This window comes from Schistocerca americana, chromosome 7 (genome assembly GCF_021461395.2).
Source record: "Schistocerca americana isolate TAMUIC-IGC-003095 chromosome 7, iqSchAmer2.1, whole genome shotgun sequence".
Taxonomy (NCBI): domain Eukaryota; kingdom Metazoa; phylum Arthropoda; class Insecta; order Orthoptera; family Acrididae; genus Schistocerca; species Schistocerca americana.
Window position 1 is genome coordinate 154,391,469 of NC_060125.1, and position 26,646 is coordinate 154,418,114.

Consider the following 26,646-nt stretch of genomic DNA (forward strand, 5'->3'; position numbering starts at 1 on the left):
TCTCCCGCCAAATTTTCATAGTACTTGCACTGGATCCTGATGCAGTTTGGAATTTCTGTGTGATGGTCTGGATAGATGTCCGCCTATTACACATTACGACCCTCTTCAATAGTCGGCGGTCTCTGTCAGTCAACAGACGAGATCGGCATGTACGCTTTTGTGCTGTACGTGTCCCTTCACATCGGAAACAGTGGACCTAGGGATGGACCCGTGAGTTCAGCGGAGCACCCAATTCTGTTCCCTCACGATGTCTAATGGCTACTGAGGTCGCTGATACGAAGATCTGGCGGTTGGTGGCAGCACAATGCACCTAACATGAAAAAGTATGTTTTTGAGGGTGTCCGGATATTTCTGATCACATAGCATGCATTGGAATTTCTCTAAAAGTGGTTGGAGTCAATGGCGGCCAGTGATCTTGTGCTAATGCGCTACAGCACGCTGTAAATACTGCACTAAAATTATGTCACTACTCTTTGAATGCGAGTCAAAAATTGTACAAAAATTACGGCATTCATCTTCGAATGCATGCTATCATGCAAATAAAATGAACGAAAACACGTTTTGTAACGCTCTCTCCGTAGTGACTAGAAACTAGTGTCGAGTGCTGAAATGATGGTCAGCCATACTACGACCAAACAAGAGAAGGAACACAGCTGTCTGTTTTCGACTGTGCATGCTCTGACGTGGTGTCATCTCTGCCGGCACAGAGGGTGCTATTTTGCTCGTAGCACTAGGTCAGAATTTTTCATTGAAAATGTATGTAAAGCGTTGTGCAAGCAACATAGCGAGTTCTGTAGATCATCTTGTAAGAGGTCCATGATTAAGGAATTTGTTAGTTGCGCACTCGAGCACATGTAATTTCGATGGATTGCTCACGCGCTGCCTGCGATATGTAAGCTGTAAGAGAATCTCTGACCAGAGAGCAGTGTTGTATGCAGTTGGAACTGTGTAGTAGTAGCGAGCAGTCGTGTGTGTGCAGTTGGCTGGGCCGGTCGTGGGGAGCGATGGCGGAGCCTGAGCGATATAATATAAGGTAAAAGCAGCCTCGCGCATATGTACTATTGTTATGTCAAGCCCCATGTAAATGTTTTTAAAAAATCTCTTAATAATAATCTTCCTTATAAAAAATTAACTTTTGATAATCATTCATCTCAATTTAAAGAACTTACTAATTTCTCCAATCCATGGTCATCCTGATTATTGTAAAGAAAAATCAGTTGTTTCGTTTTATACATGACAAATCTATCGGCCAGCATTGCACAGGGCTGTGCCAGAAAAATTTCTTATAGGAGCAGATATATACGCGTTATGCGGCGACCTTATTGAGGTAAGAATTTTCAATTTATTCAGAATGACCTTTCAGGGCCATGACGCCGCACTGCTGACGTCCAAAATTCACCAGTTTAAATTCAAAGTCAATTATTGAACGGTTATAAGTGAGCCACAACTTTTTTTATTGACAGATTAGTCACATTATATTATTGATAGGTTACGCAATTTATTTATTGGGAGGTTACGATAAATGTCAATGTTATAGTTATATTTTTTACTGTTGGGAGGTTCCGGAACTTTTCTGTTGGGAGGTTACACTAAATGTGAATACTATTCATATTATTTTTTCTGGGGAGGTTACACTTGTCGACAGCCGGCCAAGATCGTATTTTCTTTGTGAATTTCTGAGAAGTAGTCAGTTATAAATCCGCTCTTATTTACACTATTGTTAAAGGTAGTTTGCATCTGGCGCGACGCATTTACTAATTTGTCACTCTTTCTTTCACAGATCATCGGCAATTTATTGCTCTTGGTTGTCACTGTAATTGTTCCATTTTTGCATTGTCTCTGTTTGATTTTGTGCTTATCGTTGACGTGTGAAAATGCCGCGAAAAACTGCTAACAGTACATCGCGATCCGTAATGAGTGAAAACGCCGGCTCGAAAAATTTGACTGATAATACTAGCGACACTCAGTATCTTAATGATAATCCTCCAGTTACAGACAATCAGTGCGTACCGACCACCAGTAAATATTCTAATCTAAATGATCAGCAAACAAATTCAATTGTGTCCGCTGTAAATTTAACGACAATTGATGACGCGACACTTTCCGTTACAATGAACGCTGCCCAGTTTGACACACCTGATTTGCAAAAGTTACACAATGAACAGATAAATGTTTCTAACGAAGGTGAACAATATACACAAAACACGACAAATTTATTTGATTCCCATGTAGTGACCAACAGTGCACATCCGATTGGCAAACCGTTTTGTGAATCAGACAATGACCAAATGGTTATACAAAACCTGACACATGCAGATACACCATCTCACAGCACAGAGAATACAGCAGCTACTTTTGGCATGGATCGAGTTATGGCATTATTGCTACAACTTAATGAAAATCTCAAACAACAAATTAATGAATATAATGAAAATCTCAAACAACAACTTAATGAAAATTTCAGACAACAACTTAATGAAAGTCTCAAACAACAACTCAATGAATCTAACAAACAACTTAATGAAAATCTCAAACAGTCGAATGAAAAACAAGACAACAATTTCAAACAACTTAATGAAAGTTTCAAACAGTCGAATGAAAACCATGACAGGTCGTTCAAACAAATTAATGAAAAACTTGACACCTCTATTGAACAGCTTACTGAACAGATTACAGCCGTTGCGGAGCAACGTAATGAAACTAAAAAACAATCACGTGAGGAATTTAATGCACGCGCCAGGAATAATAGTGAAGAGATACGCAATACACATGCTGCCACAACTAAATTACTTAGAGATGAAATTAGTGCAGTCGCTAAACAATGTTCTGAAAACGCAACACTGTTACGCGACGAGTTTAAATTAATGTCATCAGAACTTTCACGCACACTGGATGCGAAATTAGACACGAAATTTGACCAACAGAATAGCCAAATTGACGAACGTTTTAATCACCATCCACAGAACAGTGAAACGCGTTACCGTAAATTTATACAGAAACAGAATAAAGTAAAGAAACAAGTCATGGAAACAATTACTGTACAGAGACAGGAAGATAAGCGTAAGTTATTTACGAAAGCAAAAACATACGCAGACAACAACATTGCTCCAGCATCAGACGAAATCAATACTATCAGACAGTTGAACACTGAAATGCATGGTGAAATATCCGATCTAAAAACAAAAACAGATACTAATATTCAGACTTTGGAAAATATATATACAGTAGACTTTCAGACAATGAGGAACAGACTTGAACAGTTAGAATTAATACAGGATCCCGATGACATTAAAGCAGACGTTAAGAAATTAAACAAAACCACACGTAAAATGCAGAAACAAATTAATGCTTATGACACTAAAAACGGCGATCTGGTAAAAGCACTGACTGAAAAATTTGATGAATTGGCCAGTCGTATTGACGTTATCGAAAATAACAATAACACCAAATCAGACGATACGTCACCAGTTTCGTTTAATCAGGCACCTGAATTCCAAAACATACAGCAAACAATCAGTGAGATAAGTTCGTCCAGTAATATATTACGTAGAAAATTGTCATCTTTACAGCAAGAAGTGACAGAGATGAAAAATGTCTCAACCTCTAACACGATACAGCATACGCCACTTTCCGAACATTTCTCACATTTACACAGCCAGTATAATTTAGGTAATTTACAGAGAGTACGTGACTTAGAATCTGAACAGACACAGACAAATAGATTCTCATACAATCCTGAACCTGTTGAGACATTCAGAGATGATAATTTTGATTACAAGCATTTTCTATCCGTGAAAAAATTTAAGGTATTTAAGAATGACAGAACACAGATTCACCCCTTGGATTGGATACAACCATTTAGTTTTGCAACTTGGCCCGTAACACACAAACTTGAATTTATTTGCAGTTTTTTGGAAGGCGAACCGGCAACTCGTATGAGACCGATCGCGAGACAATGCTACTCGGTAGAAGAATTTCAGAATGCTTTTCTGTCAGCGTATTGGTCGAAGACGACACAGCGCGGAATCAGGGATCAAGTAATTAGTTTACCGAATTATGAGAACTCAAATTTTCCCACTGTCACGCAATTTTTTGAACACATGGTCCAACAAAACCAGTACTTAAGTGAACCATACAGTGAATCTGCACTTTATCCAATTGTGTATTTCTAAATTACCACGATCGTTAAGAGTATCACTTTTAACAGGACAGCAGAAAGAAAATATTTCGGCATTCAGAGATCTGTTACAGTTTTTGCAAGTTCAGCAATCAGACTATTCTTTCATAAACAAAAATTTTTCACATCATAACCAAGGCCAACAAACATATAGTCATTACGATCAACCACGCTATTTCAATAGCAAAGGTGATAGACGCTCCAGGACTGACAACCACCAGAATTTTAATAACAGACAAAATTTTAATTATCAGTATCATCAAAATTATCAGCAAAAGCAAATACATTTGGGCAACAATAGAGGCTTTTCCCCACAACAGCATCAAAACCAGCCGGTTAACATACCTAACCAACAATGTGGTCTGCAAGGTCAAACAAGCTTTAATGTTTCGCCGCCTACACGTATAGCGTCGGCTCCACCAAACAGTAATCCACAGCAACAAGGAAATCACTAAGTGCAGAAGACACATCACTTCAATTCCTATTGCAACGCGCCGTATAGTAATGACTATCATGACAGACGTAAAAGTAATGAGCATAGTTTTCAGCTTAACAGCACCCGTTTACACAGATCATAGAGCTATACAGTTTTTACTCTCCGTTAAATTTACACATGACAGATTAAGCAGGTGGAAACTTTATTTACAGGAATTTAATTTTACAATTGTTCACATTCCGGGTACACAAAATATTGTAGCAGACGCACTATCCCGCTCTCTTAACAACAATCAGCAAGACATCGCAACCAACTTCTGCCAAGCAAATTCTAGCGTCATGTATATTCAACAAGTTGCGTTTGAAAATTTCATTTCGTCGTCATTACGAGACATAGCACAAGAACAGAACAAAGACAACGTGTGGAATGAAATTAAACACCTTTGGCAAGATAGAAATAACGTTACCATTAGAAACCATTACACTGAACGGAATAACATTGTTTCGCCGCTCTCACCCTGACAGCAACAACTGGTTATTATGTATTCCTGACGAGCTTGTTAACAAATTAATTTGGTATACTCATTTAAGTTACGCACATTATGGAGCAAGGAAATGTTTTCTTATACTGAGACAGAACTGTTATTTTGCCAACATGGAGGAACGTATTCGACGAGTTTTAGCGTCATGTAAAATCTGCCGGAAAGCTAAATCAGACACGACTTCACATATTCCTCCGTTGCATCCAACTGTACCGATTAAATTGAGACACGGGCCGCTGTAGACATTTTCGGTCCGATTACCAGATCTAATAGAGGTTTTTGCTACATCTTTGTCGCTGTTGAACGCACTTCGAAACTTGTTACCTTCTGTCCGTTACGCAAAGCTACTGCTAGCGCACTCGAGCACATGTAATTTCGATGGATTGCTCACGCGCTGCCTGCGATATGTAAGCTGTAAGAGAATCTCTGACCAGAGAGCAGTGTTGTATGCAGTTGGAACTGTGTAGTAGTAGCGAGCAGTCGTGTGTGTGCAGTTGGCTGGGCCGGTCGTGGGGAGCGATGGCGGAGCCTGAGCGATATAATATAAGGTAAAAGCAGCCTCGCGCATATGTACTATTGTTATGGCAAGCCCCATGTAAATGTTTTTAAAAAAATCTCTTAATAAAAATCTTCCTTATAAAAAATTAACTTTTGATAATCATTCATCTCAATTTAAAGAACTTACTAATTTCTCCAATCCATGGTCATCCCGATTATTGTAAAGAAAAATCAGTTGTTTCTTTTTATACATGACAAATCTATCGGCCAGCATTGCACAGGGCTGTGCCAGAAAAATTTCTTATAGGAGCAGATATATACGCGTTGTCCGGCGACCTTATTGAGGTGAGAATTTTCAATTTATTCAGAATGATCTTTCACGGCCATGACGCAGCGCTGCTGACGTCCAAAATTCACCAGTTTAAATTCACAGCCAATTATTGAACGGTTATAAGTGAGCCACAACTTTTTTATTGACAGATTAGTCACATTATATTATTGATAGGTTACGCAATTTATTTATTGGGAGGTTACGATAAATGTCAATGTTATAGTTATATTTTTTACTGTTGGGAGGTTCCGGAACTTTTCTGTTGGGAGGTTACACTAAACGTGAATACTATTCATATTATTTTTTCTGGGGAGGTTACAATCTGCAGAACATTTCTGAAGAGAAAATGAGAGTTAAGCAGACCTTCTCCAAATTTAAATCTATTAAGAGTGGGCATGACATGGGGTTACCGATTTTGCTCAAACTATGTGAGGAGAAGCAGATAGTTGCCCCTTTAGGGCTCCTAGAATATTACGCCTGACTAGGCTGTAGTAGAAAGTAAAACAGTCTCTAAAGATTTACTAGTAGAGTATGAGGAATTTTTTAGCTTTAGCTGAAGTATTGGTGCCGCGGTACCGTAGTTAAGTTCACCAATTGGTATTTCGTTTGTTCGGATTCGACTGTCACTGCTACCACCTTTTCTCGTTTTATTATATTCCTCGCAATGTTAAACTATTAAATATAAAATTCAAATATATTTAAACAGTTCACTTTATATCTGTAAAATTAATAAATTCCGTTTAGTTATGATTAACACCCTTGTCACTCGAAAGGCTATAGGCGATTGTAAAAAAAGGAGTAACGTGGAAATTTAGTGTGAAAGTGTATGAAAAGATTAATTTTAATTTTAATAATGAACAGCTTCAGTTGCACCGTTTACCTAGAATTTACCTAGGTTTCAGTCGGGATAACCCAACCTTCTTCAGAATAACAGTATCTATCGTTTGTCCATAGTGGACATCGTCAAGCTAAAACTACAAATCCACAAATTATCGTCAGACTGTAAAACTTATCTGAAACTGCCTCGGCCCCACTTCGCGACCGTGATGTGGCAGCCACGAGTGCTGTACGGGAACTGTCATCCGTGGCACCCATACGGCACAGCGGTGCATCGATGATATTTTACGACCCTCTTTGCTGCCCTTCGTGGCAAGCCATCCTGGGCTTGCATTGCAGCAAGATAATCCGCCCCCCTCCTTCCTCCTCCATCCCCCTGCCCCCTCACATGGCGGGAATTTCTACTGCTTGTCTTCGAGCTTGCCAAACCCTACCTTCGCCAGTAAAATTGTCGGATCGCTCCCCAATTGAGAACGTTTGGAGAGCCAGGGCCCTTCAATCTACATCTACATCTACATCCATACTCCGCAAGCCACCTGACGGTGTGTGGCGCAGGGTACCTTGAGTACCTCTATCGGTTCTCCCTTCTATTCTTCTCTCGTATTGTTCGTGGAAAGAAGGATTGTCGGTATGCCTCTGCGTGGGTTCGAATCCCTCTGATTTTATCCTCATGGTCTCTTCGCGAGATGTACGTAGGAGGGAGCAATATACTGTTTCACTCCTCGCTGAATCATCTGGGGATCTTCACATCTAACGTGGCAATTGGACAAAATTTGGAACAATATCTCTCACGAGGACATTCAATAACTCTGTGAATCAGTGCCAAGCCGAATAACTGCTTGCGTAAGGGCCAGAGGTGGGCCAACGCTATATTGATTTTCTCAACTTGTAATCATCTGTTTGTGTCTTCATGTACATCACATCTACTGATTTCCGTCCTATTCGCATAATTCCTTCATGGTGTGTCCTTTTTTCTATCTTAGAGTTTACGTATTAAATAATCGGCGACATAAAACCAAAATATGTTGATAATTCTACTTGTTTAAAGACACCATGCAATACAAATGAAATCATATTTACCTTTATTACAATTAGAAAGGCATTAACATTTACTAGTACCTACTATTATGACTTCTGGGTATGTAATAATTCTGTCACTGTACATTAACCTTTGGGGCACTTGAAGTGGATGTGTAAGTCACTTCCAACATATTGATAGGTCAAGTTTCTCGGTGAAACCAGAAATGTCTTAAGTAGTGGACTCAGGGTAAATACATCGAGCGGGTCCCAGATGACCTGTTCTTCGAACAGTGAGTCAGTCTCGTTCAGTTCGTTGATTTTGACGACTGTTACCGCGAATAATTTCCGTAAAATCTACTACTTCTTCACTTTCTTCGTATAAAAACTCAGGCAAGACTTCACAGTTCACTCCACTGCCGTTTTTGTGAATGGGAGAGCATTTTATACCTCTTTTTCTGCAGCAGTATGCTCCACCACAGCTCCTCTTACATGAACAGGAAACAACAACATGAAGTCTCTGACTCAGGTGCTGGATCTGGGCTCATCAGAACAGGCTTGATGCCGTGGTTACTGCGAGTCCAGATTCATTTCTCAGGAGGTTTCCAGTTTCCCATTCAACTTAGGACTTGACGGTAACTCCGCAAACCGCCTAGCGTCTGAGAATCGCTGACACCTCCACTATACAGTGCTATAATAAATTGTTCTCCGGCGGTTATTCTTTATGCACAAGTGCCGTCTTGTTTCTTGAAAGTGCCCCTAACTGAGTTTAGACGTTCGTGTTTCTTTATAATGCTGCAAAACATCATTTTTCCTTGACCGAAAAAAGCGGTTGTTTCATCACATCCACTAAAGGCTTGGGTGGAAAGCATATGACAATTGTACAGTTGTAGTATGCAGTCTAAACCACTTATTGTCTTCTGCACTTTCTCTTCCTGGCTTTAGGAACTACAGAGATCGCCAGAAAAATGCATGCATACTTTAAGGGACGAAAAGTATTACTCATGTGTTTATTTTACATCTAATAATTGATGACAAATGTTGTACAATCTTCAGTTTAGCACATGGATACTTGAAATGCTCAAAATGTTCACCGTTGGCGGCTCGACAAATAACAGAACGACGAGCGGTCGCCGTAACTACGTCAGTCAATGTTACAGTGGAGATCGCTGCACATGTCGCTGTAATCTCCTGGCGAAATTCCTCCAGCGTATGTGGCTTACGTCAATAGACGTTATATTTCACAGTTTCCCACAAGTTAAAGTCCATATGTGTTAGATCTGGCGACCGTGGGCCCTCTTCATCCAATTCAATGCCCCGCAAAATTGTCATCCGGGAAAGCTCGTAAGGCTAGGTGGTAGTGAGGTGGCGCCCCGTACTGTTGGTAGAAGGCCTATTCATCAGTTCCATAAAGAGCACGTATACCTACCAAAATTGATCTGCGTAACAATTCCAGGTACACTTCTCCAGTGACAATGGTTCCAATGGCCCTAAGCACCATGGGACTTAACATCTGAGATCATCAGTCTCCTAGACTTAGAATTACTTAAACATAACTAACCTAAGGACATCACACACATCCATGCCCGAGGCAGGATTCGAACCTGCGACCGTAGCAGCAGCGCGGTTCCGGACTGAAGCGCCTAGAACCGCTCGGTCACAGCGGCCGGCTCTCCAGTGACAGTAGCATCAAAGACAAAGGGTCCTACTAAGCTCCTAGATGATAATCCACAACACACATGAACCCCTGGTAGATTGACGGCTTTATCCACTTAACTATGCGGATTTTCCGGTGCCCAGTACACACTGTAATGCCGATTCACGATTCCATTAAGCTTAAATTGTGCCTCGTCACTCCACACTACCTTCGTCACAGATTGTTCGTCATCAATTACTATTTGCTGATACCATTCGCAAAATTGCATTCGGCGATTAGGATTGTCATCATTAATCACGTGCAGTAATCGTGGAATGAAAACTTTCCACTTTGCAGCTTTCAGAATTCTTCGTGTACTTGTACTGCTAACCTCTACTTCACGTGCACATTGCATAGCAGACTTCCGTGGAGAATTAACAATCGTTTCCAACACGAGAGCCGACAAAGCAGGACTTGTAGCTGTACGCTTCCTTCTGATCTTCCTTTTGAATATCACGAATCGTTCCATGTAATTCAGACTTGTCAGTGATGTGTTTGTTAGAAAGGTTGGCGATTCTGTTTCAAACTCCTGCCTCCACTGACGTTGCACTTAAACGGTATAATCAAACTTGAAAAACCACTTCACAATACATTTTCGTTGCTCGAATGTCAAGCGTACCCCAACCATCTTGTTTTCTCAATACCGAGAAGAGAGTACTAACATCTGTTGAGTCAAAGACCGTACTACAACACACTCGTAACGCAAATCGAACGAAAATATCGATATCTCGATAGAACCTGACAAAGAGTGTATAGATTTTTCTGGCGGACTCTCTATAAAACTTGTGGGGCACATGTACGCAGTTAGTCTTCTTATATGTTAGTAGGTACTGCATGTAATGTCAGTGATACTGTATATGCCGAAAAGTGTGATACTCAGTTCTAAAGTATAAGATAAAATATATTTCTACCGCCGGCCGAAGTGGCCGTGCGGTTCTAGGCGCTGCAGTCTGGAACCGCGAGACCGCTACGGTCGCAGGTTCGAATCCTGCCTCGGGCATGGATGTGTGTGATGTCCTTAGGTTAGCTAGGTTTAACTAGTTCTAAGTTCTAGGGGACTAATGACCTCGGAAGTTGAGTCCCATAGTGCTCAGAGCCATATTTCTACCACACAAACAGAATCTGAAATAGAAGGGTCCAAACATTCGCATTTTACCTTCTTACACGAAGTTTGAAAAATCATTATTTTTTGACTAATTATAGCACCCTTGCTATTGGGTGCAGAAAAAAGTTGTAGATACCAAATCTGTAATCACTTCGTGTTCTTCCTGAAAGGGCCGAGATGCCGAAGCGCTCGGAACATATGAAACAGATTTTCTGAAAAAACTGAAAAAAACTCGGAAATTTTCAAAGTTTAATGAATGCAGAAAGTTTATCCAACGTAAATTTTGTTCTCAAAACTTGATTTTCAATATTTCCAAGCGTATGAACGAGCTGAAAAAATAAAATCTTCTGTCCCACCTTTTTCAGTGTACAGTCTTTTTTCCGACAGTTTGACTAGGCAAGAAGCGCAATGGCAGCACGGGCAATATCAGGCTGTCGTCTTCCTGAATAATAACCGCTACCCGCATACTTCACCTCTCACTCACATTAATGTGACCACCTGTCAAAAGTCGGAGTAGCCACCTTTTGCAGCGCGGACACCTGTGAGACGTGCAGGAAGAGTGTCATTGAAGTACTGGGAGATACCGACAGAATGTGGAACTATCACGACTCCTGTGCCGTGGCCAGCTGAATTAGGTTTCTCGCTTGAGGATCCATCGCAAGAACAGCCCAGTCAAGGTGGACCTACAGATTCTAGACTGGGTTGATATCTGGCGAGTTTGATGGCCAAGAGACTACAGTAAACTCATTCCGGTCCTCTTCGAATCAAACACGTATGCTGCGAGCTGTGTGGCACGTTGCTTTGCTGTGCTGGTAGATGCCACCGTGCCGAGAAAAAACAAAAATCATGTGGGTGTGTAAATGCAGCCCAAGCGTACCTGCATGCTTGTGCTGATTAACTTTGCCTTCCAGAACGACGAGATCACTCAAGAAATACCACGGAAACATTCCCCAGGCAGTAACGCTCCCCCCTCCAGCTGGGGCCTTTCGGGCGATGTTGGCCGGTGTTTTAGCTCCAGGCGTTTCATGCCCTACACACCAACGGCCGTCTGTCATCTGAAAAAATCACCTTTCGCTATTGTTTGAACGTCCAATTGCGGTACTGGCGTGTAAATTCCAGCCTTCGTCCTCTATGAACAGCAGTCAGCATGGGGGCATGAACAAGGGCGTCCTGCAGAAGCCCATATGCAGCGACCAGTCGTTGAGGAGACACTGTAGGTAGCCCTTTGTTTATCGGGGCGGTCAGTTGTTCAACAGTTGCACCTCTGCTCACCCGTACACTTTCCCACAGCCGTTGTTCACCCCTCACACCTATGGGCCTTGGTGCACCACAGTTTCCTCGGCACCAGTTTTGGATAAAACAGTTACGCCACGCCGGGCAAACGTTAATCACGGCGGCATCCGTGCAGTTTACACACTTACCCGTTTCGAAAGTGATTCCAAGTTAGGCCCGAAAACCAACGATCACGCTTGACATATCCTCCAGAGGTTATGCTACCACCTGCCATCTGTGAGTGGTTATTCCACATTGACGTCGAACATATGCGGTGGTCTCACTAATAATGTGACTGGAATGTGTACTTGAGCTCTGCCCATATTGTTAAAACCTCTTCATTTTCTGCGTTGTCCGATCATTTAATTCAAGGAATCGCGCGTAGTTAACTACGCAGCTTCTTGAATTCTGGCCCAACATCTTACACACGTATTATACACTACTGGCCATTAAAATTGTTATACCAACAAGAAATGCAGATGATAAACAAGTATTCATTGAACAAATATATTATACTAGAACTGACATGTCATTACATTTTCACGCAATTTGGGTGCATAGATCCTGAGAAATCAGTATCCAGAACAACCACCTCTGGCCGTAATAACGCCCTTGATACGCCTGGGCATTGAGTCAAACAGAGCTTGGATGGCGTGTACAGGTACAGCTGCCCATGCAGCTTTAACACGATACCACAGATCATCAACAGTAGTGACTGGCGTATTGTGACGAGCCAGTTGCTCGGTCACCATTGACCAGACGTTTTCAGTTGGTGAGGGATCTGGAGAATGTGCTGGCCAGGGCAGCAGTCGAACATTTTCTGTATCCAGAAAGGCCCGTACAGGACCTGCAACATGTGATCGTGCACTATCCTGCTGAAATGTAGGGTTTCGCAGGGATCGAATGAAGGGTAGAGCCACGGGTCGTAACACATCTGAAATGTAACGTCCACTGTTCAAAGTGCTGTCAATGCGAACAAGAGGTGACCGGGACGTGTAACCAGTGGCACCCCATACCATCACGCCGGTTGATACGCCAGTATGGCGATGACGAATACACGCTTCCAATGTGCGAACACCGCGATGTCGCCAAACACGGATGCGACCATCATGATGCTGTAAACAGAACCTGGATTCATCCGAAAAAATGACATTTTGCCATTCGTGCACCCAGGTTCGTCGTTGAGTACACCATCGCAGGCGCTCATGTCTGTGATGCAGCGTCAAGGGTAACCGCAGCCATGGTCTCCGAGCTGATAGTCCATGCTGCTGCAAACGTCGTCGAACTGTTCGTACAGATGATTGTTGTCTTGCAAACGTTGCATCTGTTGACTCAGGGATCGAGACGTGGCTGCACGATCCGTTACAGCCATGCGGATGCCTGTCATCTTGATTGCTAGTGATACGAGACCGTTGAGATCCAGCACGGCGTTCCATATTACCCTCCTGAACCCACCGATTCCATATTCTGCTAACAGTCATTGGATCTCGACAAACGCGAGCAGCAATGTCGCGATACGATAAACCGCAATCGTGATAGGCTACAATCCGACCCTTATCAAAGTCGGAAGCGTGATAGTACGCATTTCTCCTCCTTACACGAGGCATCACAACAACGTTTCACCAGGCAACGCCGGTCAACTGCTGTTTGTGTATGAGATATCGGTTGGAAACTTTCCTCATGTCAGCACGTTGTAGGTGTCGTCACAGGCGCCAGACTTGTGTGAATGCTCTGAAAAGCTAATCATTTGCATAACACAGGATCTTCTTCCTGTCGGTTAAATTTCGCGTCTGTAACACGTCATCTTCGTGGTGTAGCAATTTTAATGGCCAGTAGTGTACCTTCCTTGCTGTATCCAGTTACGTAAAGTTGCTCCCTAGTAGCAGAATTCCTATACTTTTATCTTCCCCAGTGCTGATTACTACATAGCAGTGACTCGCTACTCTACCATTATCTAGTACATTAATTTTTATTTGTTGTTCTGTGAAGTCGTATATATGACGTCTGTTCATTCTACATAATTATACCCCTACGCCCTTTTTACTTTAAGAGGGAAGAGCGATGTCGTCTGATAAGGTTAACCTTTGTTTTATTTTATCCATGTGTTCAATGTGTGTTGTTCATCACCTGCCACTTCGGCGACAATGGACATATCCTACGTTGGAATGTAATTACTGATATTTAAGAAATTATTCTTCACTCTAGGCCATAGTTTGAGTTATGATGCCAACAGTCATGCGCAATCGAACTTGCTTCTTTCCGAGAAGATGCCCCAAAACAAAGGTTCAAAGTAATCAGGACGAATCTTAGTTACTGTGGTTTCAAAATGCTTCATTCGTAGCAGAACTAGCGATTTCATTTCTGTTTTGTTGTAGAGGCAGTCTACAAGACGTTGCCCGAGTCGAAGTGTTAAAATTTCGGAATCAAATGATCCATGCGCTGCTTGTAAAAGTCACAATGGGAAGCAGCATATCGCTTACCTAACATGTCATATTTGTTACTACGTGACTATCAGATACAGTCTACAAAAACATCCCGTGAAACCATGATAAAATTTTGACCTTATGTAAAGACTACCCACTGATTCTAAAATCATAACAAACGGTAAGTTTTCACCAGTCTGAATTAAATTCAAAAGCAACTACTAGGCACTCTAGTCACGTGATACAGTACCAGGGAAGGATAATTCACTGCACTCCAAATTGCTACAATCATATGGGTAAAGAGGTAATTTTAATCTCTGGAAAAGCAGCCTGGAGCCTTCATTTTGCTGCTAAGATACTGGGAAGCTGGAGTTGGACTACGAAAAAAGTGACCTAAGAAATAATTATACCAACCATGATGGAATAATGGTGTATTATTCCCTCCTGAAAAGCAACTGCGTTGTAGAGCTTCCCACTCTTTTCTCAGGTCTGTGAGTTTACATTGCCACTGTACCACTTATATTGCCGCATCAAGTGGAAACGCTGTAACATGAGTTTTGTTAACACCTATACTTCAAAAAGCAGGTACCAATTCGCGTGGTAGTATATGATGTTATCTACAGTACAAATGGCATGTAAAAGATACTACTGGCAGAATATATCACGTTAGTCGTCCACAGTCATCGCTTTGATTTACAGCGCAGTTCCATCGAGTTCTGTATCACCCTCACAAAGGCTAGCGCAGAGCTTTATCGGAGCAAAATAACGTTTACAACCAACACACATGTCACCTGTCGACTACTGCCAGTGACAGCATATGTGACAAGAACTGCAATCGTTGGAGCGACACAGAATTTTGCGTTAGGTGGCAGTTTCTTTTCGAATGACGTCGATTATGTCTCCCGCTGGTGGTTGCGCAATAACACAGTGTTCATAAGAACTACGTAAAATAACTTACTATCACAAGAACATGGCAAAATGTCACGCAATAGAATTTTGTCTAATGTACATATCCACATGCACGCCATTTATCACTGAATGGAAAAGAAGGAAATTCGAGAAACTCGCTGTCTGGTTTCCTTCACGCAGTATTCACTGCACCAGAAAATGGACTGAAGTCTCCGCTGGTTCCCTCCCGCGTTAAGACAAATGTCAGGATAGTTGAAGTAGTACGCAGATTTTTTAGATGACTCCATCAAGTGTGCTATTTAGGACAATACTTATTTATTATAATGGATCCTGTAAAAAATAGCACATCTCTGGTGAATACGAAGACAAAAATAATCTACAAGACTGTGACTCAAGAATAAAAAAACACTACAGGCCAATAAAATTGCTACGCCACGAAGATGACATGCTACAGACGCGAAATTTAACCGGAAGGAAGAAGATGCTGTGATATGCAAATGATTAGCTTTTCAGAGCATTCACACAGGATTGGCACCGGTAGGGACACCTACAACGTGCTGACATAAGGAAAGTCTGCAACCGATTTCTCATACACAAACAGCAGTTGACCGGCGTTGCCTGGCGAAACGTTGTTGTGATGCCTCGTGTAAGGAGGAGAAATGCGTACCATCACGTTTCCGACTTTGATAAATGTCAGATTGTAGCTTATCGCGATTGCGGTTTATCGTATCACGACATTGTTGCCCGCGTTGGTCGAGATCCAGTCACTGTTAGCATTGGGTTCAGGAGGGTAATACGGAACGCCGTGCTGGATTCCAACGGTCTCTAGCAAAAATGGCTCTGAGCACTATGCGACTTAACTTCTGAGGTCATCAGTGGCCTAGAACTTAGAACTAATTAAACCTAACTAACCTAAGGACATCACACACATCCATGCCCGAGGCAGGATTCGAACCTGCGACCGTAGCGGTCGTTCGGTTCCAGACTGTAGCGCCTACAACGGTCTCTAGCAGTCGAGATGACAGGAATCTTATCCGCATGGCTGTAACGGATCGTGCAGCCACGTCTCGATCCCTGAGCCAACAGATGGGGACGTTTGCAAGACAACAACCATCGGAACGAACAGTTTGACGACGTTTGCAGCAGCATGGACTATCAGCTCAGAGACCATGGCTGCGGTTACCCTTGACGCTGCATCACAGACAGGAGCGCCTGCGATGGTGTAATCAACGACGAACCTGGGTGCACGAACGGCAAAACGTCATTTTTTCGGATGAATCCAAGTTCTGTTTACAGCATCACGATGGTCGCATCCGTGTTTGGCGACATCGCGGTGAACGCACATTGGAAGCGCGTATTCGTCATCGCCATACTGGCGTATCAATCAGCGTGATGGTATGGGGTGCCATTGGTTACACGTCTCCGTCACCTCTTGTTCGCATTGACGGTACTTTGAAAAGTGGACGTTACATATGAGATGTGTTACGACCCGTGGTTCTACCCTTCATTCGATCCCTGCGAAACCCTACATTTCAGCAGGATAGTGCACGATCGCATGTTGCAGGTCCTGTACGGGCCTTTCTGGATACAGAAAATGTTCGACTGCTGCCCTGGCCAGCACATTCTCCAGATCTCTCACCAACTGAAAACGTCTGGTCAATGGTGGCCGATCAACTGGCTCGTCACAATACGCCAGTCACTACTGTTGGTGAACTGTGGTATCGTGTTGAAGCTGCATGGGCAACTGTACCTGTACACGTCATCCAAGCTCTGTTTGACTCAATGTCCAGGCGTATCAAGGCCGTTATTACGGCCAGAGGTGGTTGTTCTGGGTACTGATTTCTCAAGATCTATGCACCCAAATTGCGTGAAAATGTAATGACATGTCAGTTCTAGTATATTTGTCCAATGAATACCCGTTTATCATTTGCATTTCTTCTTTGTGTAGCAATTTTAATGGCCAGTAGTGTAACATTACGCACATACAAGTGACGAAAGTTCAAGGAAGAAATATATAACCGTTATAGCTGAAAAGAGGAAGTAAAACTCCTGCACTAACAGTTTATGAAAAAAATTATCGGCTTCGAAATGATAACATTCCTCCCGATGAACATGTGAACTGGCACCCAGACGTCGTGTGTAGTGTTTAAATCATATAGCGTACAATAGAGAACACGAAAGAAATGCTAATTTACGAAAAAAGATACGGAAAGAGTCAACGATAATATGCCGAAAATGCTCATAAGAGGGACCTATGATCATATGGTAATAAAACGTTCAAATCCTTCTAGACCTCTAACGTCAAAGTCTTTCGTAACAGCCGAAATGCGTCTGGGATATTGAGTGTTAAAACTGCAACATAAAAGCCACTTAATTTCTAAAAGACTGTTAATGCAGCTGCTGGAAAAAACTAATAATCCAAAAAAACTTATTTTAGAATTGTTAGTTAACTTTGTTTCCTTCGTTGATGTCTTGCGGGAAAATGGAACCAATGTACTCCAAAGAATCAGTGAGTGGCACTTTGGTAAACGAAGAAACGACATCAAAGATGACCAGGATGTCGTTTGGTCCAAGTTTTACTTTCTTCAGCTTCCCAATGAAATGTCTTGAGTCCTTTATGTATGTGTCAATCTTTCCTACGCTTGCCTGGAACAGAGAGGCCAAATGTTTCGCCTGTTTATACGTCGGTGAGTCAGGAGCGCAACAGTCGGTCTTACTGGAACACTATTCTTACGGACGTTTTGGTAATACAAACAGCCGAGGTGGTTGGGCCCCGCCGACAGAAAAGATGCCTCGATTAGCCGTTTCGCATTCCATGTTATCTGACACCTCGGGTCTGCCCTTAGTTTTCGTATGTCGTCGTATCTAACAGGTCACGGACCTACTTCTCATAATCTTCGGTCTTCATTACGACGGTTGCAGTTCTCTTCTCGGCAGGCAATGCCAATATATCCTTGTCGGCGTTAAGACTCTTGTTAGCTTGTAACTCTTCTTTTTCATCACGTTGCAAGCTGTCGGGATTAGCCGGGGCAGTATTTTGGCGGTTTCAGTGCGTATTCCCTAAACTCTTTCACATGGAGGGGTATGAATGGCTGCTTCGATATCAGCAATTATATCCCCTGTAGTTATAGTTCTCTGGATGATAGCGAAGTTCCCTCCATTTTGAGGGAAAGACTGATCGTCTTTGGTCAGTCGTCGTTCGGTGAGGCGGACCACTGCGCGTGACATGTCGGAAATCGCCTTGTCCATCTGCTTCCCGCATCTTCTAAAATTTTTCTTCTGTCGCTCAGTGCAGCGGTCGAGTTGGTTCTGCTTGCTCCCGCGAGTCTTACTGTCGGTCCTGGTCCACTCGTCTGCATCTTATTCGTCGATAAAAAATTTACAAAATTTGCTCATCCGTTCTTTCCTAGTATCGACGGTTTTCGCTAACAGAGAGACAGTTACGGAGATTCGTCGGACAACAGGCCGCTCCACTCTATCAACGCAACCGTCGCTGTTAAGGCTATCCTACGACTTCCACATCGCCGGGAATGGGCTGTACACATTGTTGGTGTATGCTTTGAAGGACAGTAGAAATTTGAAACATGTATATATATTTTGTATTCGTTTTAAACGAATGGGAACGTTGGCACCCCCGTTGTACGTTTCGAACAGGTGAGAGTGCATGGATGTGTTGCTGACATTTTACTTCCAATACTAGCAGAAGCCTTAGGTTTGATCCGTTTTCGCTTTACGCGACACATGGAAAAGTATAGGGAATGCAGTTTTCTCATATTTATAACTCTTGCAATATTGCTGACAGAAGTAGAAATATTCTGAATATGGACGTATGAAAATGATAAAATTTTCTCTATCGCCGAGCCATAAGCAGGTTGCACCTGTTCAATATTTCCTCCTGTTGCTCGTGTTATATTAGAAACAGATGTTTACGTAATGTAACACAAAATATAAATTATTGAATAGAGAGATCGCAACAATAGGAAACGTGGATTACGCGATGAACTGTTTAACATATTCTGCATAATTATTTTTGTTGTCAGTTGGATTGTAAACCCACACTAAATCAAAAATTTTAATCTAACTGACAAGAAACATATGTGATCAATAACGTAGTACAGATTCAGTTTCTTTTCGATACTAGAAAGTATCTTTCATGCGTGTCTCGTCACGAGCTATTCCATGTGGAACGGAAACTTCTACAAACAGCTGGAAAGTGTCGCCATGGTTACTACACTTATTCCAGTGGTAGCCAATTTCTTCATGGAACAATTCGAAGGACAGACACGACGAAGATACCTACGTTGTGTGAAGTCATAGTGAGGGGTTGTTCGCTGACTTCCTAAGACGCTTGAACAGCCTCCATGTCAACATAAACTTTACCATTGGAGATAGAAAAGGACAAAAAGCTACCAATTCTAGATAACTTGGAGAAATGCATCATAACGTACTGTGCTGTCTTACAATATCTTTATCCACCACTGGTTTCGATCATGGACCATATTCACAGCGGAAAAAAATCTGTTGTGACAACTTCACATGCCATAGTACTATTTAACCAGAAAAGTACACACCACCACTGACCTGAAAACATTAAAATGCTGCTTAACGCCATAATCCCGGCTTAACCAACCGGAAAACATTGAAAACAGGAAAATGTGTAACTGCAGTTGTTTGTTAACCTACTGGGAGTTGTGCCTGAGCAACGGTGCCGTGCAATTGCTGCTGTTACATGTATTCCTGTTTTTAATGTTTTCTGCTTGCTTGAGCCGGCATTATATCGTTAAGTATCATTTTGATGTTTGCAAGTCAGCAGAGGTGTACACTTTTCTCAGTACATATCATGTATGACATATGAAGTTGCCACAATAGATATTTTTCCACTGTGAAAATAGTCCATGATCGAAACCGATGGTGAATAAAGATCTTGTAAGACAGCACAGTATGTTATCACTCATTCCTCCAAGTATGCTGATAGTCGTCGGAAAAAAAATTATATTTCTAGATAAACTGATCACGAGGGATGGTGAAAACCTGGGACAAAGCGCGTTTCGAAAATCAACACACAGGTATCGCTACCTGCAGAAAAGAGGTATAATTAAGAGGTTCGTAACGCGAGCAAGATCAATGTCCGGCTGCAGCACATCAGACGAGAGATCCAACACCTGGACAGCTTTCTGAGGACCAACAGGTACTCCACCAATCACATAAGAGGTACCGCAGAATCAAACACTCGATGAAGTAACATATCGGATAAAGAAATGTCAGGTACGGCCTTTCTGCCATACTTTCCACGGTGACGGAGAGAATCAGCCGTATATTGTGCAAACACTGCGTAAAGACTACTAATAAACCGATAAAGAAGATCAAAAACTGTCTCAGGTTGCAAAAGAGAAAAGCGACCCACTTGCAATATCGGGAATATACCGTATACCATGCATATGTGGAGAAGCCTGCCGCGCGGAGAGGCCGAGCGGTTTGAGGCGCCATGCACGGACTGCGCAGCCTCTCCCGACGGAGGTTCGAGTCCTCCCTCGGGCGTGGGTGTATGTGTTGTTCTTAGCATAAATTAGTTTAAGTAGTGTGTAAGACTAGGGACCGATGACCTTAGCAGTTTGATCCCCTAGGAATTCACACACATTTAAACATTTTTTGGAGAAGTCTAGGTTGGAATGACTGGACGATAAATCAACTCCAGGATCACTGAACATAAGCGGCACTGTATGTTGGGGCATGTAGAGAAATTGATTGTGGAAATTGACTGTGGCGGGGGACGCGCTATGCGAGACCAACCACATAGTGAAAGTCACCGACTTGGAAGTTCTTGCTGTAGACAAGAGCTATTACACCCGCTTGTTCAGGGAAGCTATAAAAATACATAAGCATGACAACAGCTTCAATAAGAAAGCAGAAAGCCTCGAAATGAACGGATTCTGGATTCCCGTCCAGCAGAGAACGACCGTTGCAGGTAGCATGTGGAGAACTGCAGCAGTAATGCCCTAGGGCATTGGCGCACCAGGTACAATTGTTCCTCAAAATAAATCAGTGCAGCAAACGATGAAAAGAGCTGAAGAGAAGTAATAAGCTTCGAAAAATCAACAAAACTGAGTGCAAAAATAATAAAGAAGACATCTAAAACAACTTGGGAACTTTTATAGGAGAAACACAGAGTGGCTTTAACAAGGGGAGACCATCTACAGACAACACATTTCCTTTTAACAAATAATCTTAAAAGAATGTAATTTTTCCAGTAATGACACAGCTTTTATAGATATTGCCGACGTTTTTGATAACGTGAACAGAAAAAACCTCTGATGACTTAGTGCGCATACCAGCTGTTAACAATAATGAAAATCACTTATACTGTACATAGGGACAAATATAGGACATAGACATATAAATACCAACGAAATTTTAACTTACAACTTTGTGTGATAAATCCCCATTAGCATCTACCATCTACACTTATTAAAGGTTAACAAAACTGACCTAATGTAAAGTTGGAACCACAGTTGGTCCTCAAGGGAACAGGAGAAGATTTACAATAGGCACCAGCTGAAATATGTGTGTAAAGAAAATGTCAGGGTTTCTAAAGAAAAGACATTATGGGGTGATAAAAATCCAACAAGAACACAAATCGTTTTAGAAGTCAGTTCTTGGGCAAGCGATATCCTTACACTACCTGGGATGTCGAGTTGGCCACGATAGTGATTAACATATTAAATGAAATTAGCGAAATTTTGAAATATGTGTGAAACGCCAATCACGGCCGTCTCCTCTCCCATCACACATCACGAGCCATGGCTGTTGCCATGGTAGAGTGGCTTGTGCGTCTTAACAATACAGAGGGCCGTATGACAGGCGCAACCACTTCAGGGGTATGTATGTGGAGAGGCAAGACTAAAACATAAAACATTATTCCTGAAGAGGAGGAAAAGTCTCTTCAGCAGTTGCAGCGGCAACGAACTGGGTGATTGACTGACTGGGCTTTGTAACATTAGTCAACATGGCCTTGTAAACGATTGCGAGGAATGGGGAAACTATAGGTGTTATATATTAGGAGGACATACAACAATCTTTATATAGAGGAGGGAGCTGCATAGAAGCAAACTTCCGACTGAAGATCACAATTAACAGCCACAGGGCCGCGCGGGATTAGCCGAGCGGTTGAGGCGCTGCAGTCATGGACTGTGCGGCTGGTCCCGGCGGAGGTTCGAGTCCTCCCTCGGGCATGGATGTGTGTGTTTGTCCTTAGGATAATTTATTTTAAGTAGTGTGTAAGCTTAAGGACTGATGATCTTGGTAGTTAAGTCCCATAAGATTTCACACACATTTGAACATTTTTTGAACAGCCACAGGCACTAACCAGTCGCGACAAGAGAATGAAGTTTTGTAAAGCTATCGCTCTCCCAGCAGTTCTACAAACTACCGAGTGCTTGTTTCTCACAAAAAGAACACTGAGTAGAATATAGAGCGCACAAATGAAGTATATGAGCAGAACAAGCGTCTGCTTTAGAGACGATCATATACGAAACGAAACTCTGCGTCAAGAACTGTTACTGGACGCAACTGAATCTGAAATAAATGATCCGTAACATGTGGCACAAATACGTACAAGGGCGGACAATTTTTTAAATTATTAACCAAATGGAAGAAGAGACAGGGACGAAAACTTGGAAACCTCTTTGTACACCACTGACATACATCAAGTACACAAACATCACGGTGACTGGCTGCAGGTTTGGTCTTTTCCGCCCACATAATAACGAATCACTGTGCGCACTTCTTAGTGGATATAATTTTTGCTTTGTTACTCAAGGCGTGAGGTTTTTAAATGTCAGGCTTCTACATTTGAATTGCTGCAAGATACCTACTGGAATGCGGTAAATGGCTTTATGTTTGTTCTTTCTAGTGCTGCAAGAAAAACTGCCTTCGAATATACACGTCCGGTATAGCCAGGTTACTTAAAAGAACTTGGTCTGACTGCTTCCTACAAAAGAGAGAAATGAGACGCTTGATCAGGTTTCGCGTTAACTTTCATTGTTCTTCGATAATGAACTCTTTTCTTTGCCAACAAATCTCTCTGCTGAAAAATAAAACAAAACACGAATCTTATTGCATGGATTATTACCATATCAGATACTTTATTAATTGAGTACGATGTTTTTATTTTCTTTGTGGTTATGTTATTAAGGAAGGAGCAAATTCGAAGCTAATGCAGAAAATAACATAGACAGCATTTCGAAATATGTATTTGGTGACTCGGTCTGACGGCGTATCTAACCACAGCTACAGACATTTCCGCACAAGATGCGTAAATTATATTCTTGCGAAGCCTAGTTTACACCGAAGTTAAAACGACCAAACGAGCAAGAGCGAACGAGGATTCTCTATGGTGTAAGCGGTAGGCAAGCGCGAACCAACTGCATTCGGTCGTGCTGTCGGTCTTTTAGCAAACCTTCAAAGAAGTTCGCTTCCTCTCCAGTTCGGCGCTAGCAGAACAGAAAACTTTCGTCTTCCGTCTCGTCTACTTTGCTTGTTGATTTCAGATGCGTGAGCGACAAAATGATCAGATGAGAACGGAATGTTGCTGACAAAAGAAAGTAGCATATTAGATGCCCCGAGGATCCGTGACAGCAATAGCACAAATGCTGATAGAAAAAAAATACCATCGATAGAAAACTGCTGGAGTACTGGAGACGTGAGAAAGGCAATAAGTTCATTGGATGCTTGCATCAGTCTTGAACGGAGTGAGAAAGCACAAACTTTATATTTCTCTTCGCTAATAGTACAATAAATTTCTTTTAAGGTAAGCAAGTGAGAATGGGTATAAGGCTGACTAAAATAAAAATATACGAAGCACCTAATCATGCTCTTTGCTGACGCTCAGGGATCTGTAATCACACGGTTCATATAGTACTTTTGTGTTAGAGCTCTTTTCTGATAAATGCCGGCCGGTGTGGCCGTGCGGTTAAAGGCGCTTCAGTCTGGAACCGCGTGACCGCTACGGTCGCAGGTTCGAATCCTGCCTCGTGCATGGATGTGTGTGATGTCCTTAGGTTTAATTAGTTCTAAGTTCTAGGCGACTGATGACCTCAGAAGTTAAGTCGCATAGTGCTCAGAGCCATTTGAACCAGCCATTTTTTTCTGATAAATAAAACTGGTTTATTAGGAAACAACCTATCTGCCCTCAAACTGTATATTCGATATTATTAAGTAGACTACGTGACAGGTCGTATAAATTTTATATTTCATTAGCCCTACTTTACTGTCATTATCTTCATTTCATGTACTTTAATAAAATCCTTGAAGCACTTGGCATATGTCGCTGCATACATCAGGAAGTATCTGAATTGCAGCAGTTACTGGAAAGTCTAACAATCACTAACATAAATATCTACCGTCACTAACGACCAGAGTATGAGTGCTGGTATTTTTTGAGGTTACATTGATCGTAATTAATTAGTGTTCTGCTTTTAAAATTCCTCCTCGGTTGTATTGAAAGATGGCAAAAAGCTTCAAACCCATATATGCGCAAAGTAAGTAATGCTAAGGAAAACTGGAGCTACAATTCAGCATTACAGTGCAATACCTTTACGCATTTCCAGTTTACGCATAAATTTGGATACCTAAATTCTTCTGTCCCTACGCTATTTTGCTTGCTTCATCAAAAACACTCCACTCCCCATGAAAGGTAATTCTCTTTGAATATCAAAGATTTACACCATGGCTCTAGCCGTACAGGGTGTCCCAGGAGGAATGATCGGTTTTCAGGGATATGACAGGACCGATCATTCGAAGCGAAAAATTAGGTTAAACATAAGCTGTAAAACGCATATCTTAAGAGCTATGAGCACTTCTTCATCTTAGATACTGTCAAACATATCTCTTCTCCCTAACAAATGTTCGTAGTTCTTGTGATAGGCATAATGGGGACCATGTTTAATACACATTATGTTCTTGTTTTGGTCCATACTACATTGTCCCTTAATATGGAAGGCAAAGAGCTTGCAGTAGAAGAGATTTGTCTCACATTACCACAAATGATTAAGTGCTCATAGCTCGTAAGATATGCATTTTAGAGTCTATGCTTCCTGGGGCGCAATGTATAGTGCTGTATCATGTGTGCCGATGATTAGCGCCAATATAAAATAACCCAGCGTTCTTGTGTTACACTCGTTACCTCGTTATTACGTATCCTCTTCCGTTCTCTCTCGTGTAAAGCAGAATAAATGGTCAGATTCGCACTTTACACGTGACCTCTACAAGTCGCAGTGAGAAAGTGAAGATGACACCTAACGTAAATCGGCAGTTATGAGAACATTTGCCTATCAATATGTAATGCAAAAAGGGATGACAGTCAATGGACGGTAATTAACATACCATTCCTATACAATGCATGTCTTTGAGCGGAAAGCAGAACAGGGAACACGAGTCTAGTCGCTTTTAGTTTTCAAAAGCCAGCTCCACAACGCCTAGCGAAACCACGCTGTGGGAGTTACGCCAGCGACCACTTAAAGGGGTGGCAGGGAAGAGGACAGCGACCACGGGCCAGGTGATTCGAGCTGGAGGGCCTCCTGTAGCGAGGGCATCGGTACAAGAGCAGAGGAGAAGCTTTAGAAAATTGCGTTTCGAAATTCCAATGGTATACGAACAAAAGCAAGTGACACATTTCTATCTAGTGAGTGCAACACACGGAAAGGTCAGTGTACTTTAGGCGTCTATAACGGGCACAAAACGTCTGATTGGCGAAAACTCACTAGGAAGTAGAAAACTACTGAAGTTTCGAAGCAGTTTGATAGAAGGGACCTTGCGATTGGTAAAGGGTGTTTCTACAAAATAAGAGGAACACTCCTATTGGTAAAAAAAAGACGTGACGTGAAAAAGGAACCCCAGTGGACTGAGGCAGTTCTGCCATGAGAGGACAAGAGAGAAATTTTCGTGGTGGACTCTTCTCTGAACTGGCGTCGAGTGCAGAACGGAGCGCTTAACGCTCCGTACGATGCGGAGAAGAAATTGGTGTGGACATTGCGTTCACAGAGGCAGCACTCCAGCTAAAATTAGCTGCAGCAATATTTAGCTCCAACTGTGGAGAAACGAACCGGCCAAATTAGATAACTGTTCTTGCGAGAACTGAGAGGGCACTATAATATGCACGCTGCTCCAACCATGCCCTTATATATCGCGACATAATAAGACTAGGGCTGAGTACATGTTTTCTCACATAACGAGAAACATAGGGAAAGTTTCTGCTGGAAAGTTCAGCAAAGGCCAGATTAGTTTTGTAGGAATTTCAGTGGGAGAGAGCGGCGTTGCAGACAGCAGCACGTCGCAGCTTAAGGTAAATAACGCATACAGAGACGTAAGCTTTGTTGGTTCACCAGCTTGCGCCTACTGTAAACTCGAG

At 42.2% G+C, this 26,646-nt stretch overlaps 1 protein-coding gene across 3 annotated transcripts in view; it reads right to left on the bottom strand.

Annotated features, from left to right (window-relative positions):
* The window catches only part of LOC124622155 (semaphorin-2A-like), a 1,077,868-nt gene that overhangs the window by 89,231 nt on the left and 961,991 nt on the right, over window positions 1–26,646 (bottom strand). The window lies entirely within an intron of this gene.